Below are 2,253 nucleotides of genomic sequence, written 5' to 3'. Positions count from 1 at the left end.
CCCATTTTGCTGGTTAAATATTACTTAGTGGCTGTTACAACTCTCTGAGAACTATTTATTTTCTTTCTTGATTGGGTTTAAATAAAGGAGAAAAGAAGGTTGGTTTTTACTTCAAATTTCACCCCTTAGGTTGAAGAACCACAATCTTCTCTCTGATGGACCACTCTAGACATTTGTATCTCTAATTAGGACGAGTTTAATAAGCCGAGTGATAAGATGTGAAGCGAGTCACTCTTGTTCTCTTTCTCCCTCTAAACTAGGTTTCAATTAAAAAAAACAGTGCACTGTTGCTGTAGAGCACATCTATCTACCCAAATCTTCTTCCCGTAAGACTTGTCTGCTTTCATTACACTACTGGTTTGACCAACAAACTGGTTAGCATTGGAATGCTGCATTTTGATGGCAGCCAATGGATTTGAGGCAATACTCTTGGATCCTCCAACAAGAATTCATGGCTTCATAATAACACATGTTCCCACAATTTATGTAACCTGTTGGTGCAAACTTGAGATTGCTTCAAAACCATTTCTTCTCTGCATGTCATCTTACTGGAAGTTCAGATTGTCCAAATCTCTACATATTCAGATAACCAATCACACTGCTTCTATTGACTTTTTCAGTTGTAAAAACGATGCTTTGTCCAGGTGTTGTTTATCAGTCTTGGCCAACGCGTGCAATGACTCTAGCTCTAATTTGGCAGCTGTAGGATAACTACTAAACGCAATAGCATATTTCGCAAGCAAAACGACAGAATCAGAGAGTGAAGAGAAACTAGGCTAAATTTTGTTTCCCTTGATATAACTTACAACAGGAACATTTTTAATGACTTGACAATTACTAAAATCAACCTCCAAAACAGGAATTTTCCCATCAGCACCAGCATGAATGATTCATTTCAGACTAGGTGAAACAATGTTAACATCGGATAATGGGTATCGTTTTCTTCATTTCCCTCTACACTTAAATTAGGCTTCTGGGTGGATGAAGGAAAGGTCAGTATCTTTCTGAATATTTTCACATCACTTCTGGGTGCTTCTTCTGAATCTGACAATATTTTACTTGTTAAGAGTGAAGCCAAATCTGTATGAATTGAGTAGGTCATTAATCGGAGATTCATGAATTTTAATGCTTATAATGAAGATTTTATAAGAACAATCAAACTCCATCAAAAACTCAATTTAATTGATGTAAACATAAGAAAACAGTAAATAAAATTGTGGTTTGTACCTTATGGTTTGACAGTGTAAGTACAATAAACACTGAAGTTTTGGATTTGAAGAAAACAATCAATTCCTTACACAATGCAAAAATCAATCATATATTTGGCTAAGGGCAGCTGCAAAAGATTCAAAGAGAATAGCCATAAATTTTAGAGTTTATCATCGAGATTTTACAAGAACAATCAAACTTTGAATTTTCAATTAAATTGTCGTAAGCATTAGAAATTTAGTAAAAAAAAGATCGCAATGGTACCTCATAACTAGATAATATTAGAATAAACAACACCGAAGGTAGGTTGCAAATGATTCTAAGTGATTAGCCTCAAAGCAGCTAGTCGAGGGCGGTGGAAAATTCCTGTTAATTGAATAGATCTTTAGTTGGGATTCATGGATTTTAAAGCTTATAACTAGGGTTTTATTAGAACAATCAAACTCCATTGAAAATTCAATTAAATTGATGTAAGCATAACAAAATCAATAAAAAATGTGGTGCTTACCTTATGACTTAATAGTATTTGCACAAACAACATTGAAGGCGATGGTTTGGAGAAGTCATTTGTTGTGTTATGTGATATAAAAATCAAATATAAATTGGGCGAAGAGTAACCTGCAAAAGATTCTAAACAATTAATTTTTTGAGTTAGGTGAAATAAAAATTAAACATAAATTAGGCTAAGAGTAACCTGCAAAAGATTCTAAACGATTAATCTCGAGATAGATAATTGAGAGTAGTGTTGATTAAGACATGGAGCCACTGATTACATATTGATGATCTAGGTTAATTTAAATAGGGGTGAGAGGGGTAGCAATGAAGAGACGTGGAGTGGCCGATTACGAGCCGATGGTCTAGGTTAATTTAAATTGAGGTGAGAGGGGTATGAATGAAGAGAAGCGGAATGGTTGATTATGAATTGATGATCTAGGTTTAAATAGGGGTGAGAGGGGTAGGAATGAAGAGAAATAGAGTGGTCGATTACGAGTTGATGGTCTAGGTTAATTTAAATATGGGTGAGAGGGGTAGGAATGAAGAGAA

At 34.8% G+C, this 2,253-nt stretch overlaps 1 long non-coding RNA gene across 1 annotated transcript; it reads right to left on the bottom strand.

Moving 5' to 3' along the window:
* Positions 1–1,473: 1,473 nt before the first annotated feature.
* On the bottom strand, positions 1,474–2,253 carry LOC131632185 (uncharacterized). The gene is made up of 3 exons (XR_009292921.1): positions 1,904–2,253; positions 1,718–1,827; positions 1,474–1,575 (listed from the first exon to the last, which is right to left on the bottom strand). It is a non-coding gene; the product is annotated as an uncharacterized LOC131632185 (long non-coding RNA).

This window comes from Vicia villosa, unplaced genomic scaffold (assembly GCF_029867415.1).
Source record: "Vicia villosa cultivar HV-30 ecotype Madison, WI unplaced genomic scaffold, Vvil1.0 ctg.000911F_1_1, whole genome shotgun sequence".
In the NCBI taxonomy this organism is placed as follows: Eukaryota; Viridiplantae; Streptophyta; class Magnoliopsida; order Fabales; family Fabaceae; genus Vicia; species Vicia villosa.
This window is presented reverse-complemented; position numbering and strand designations above follow the sequence as displayed.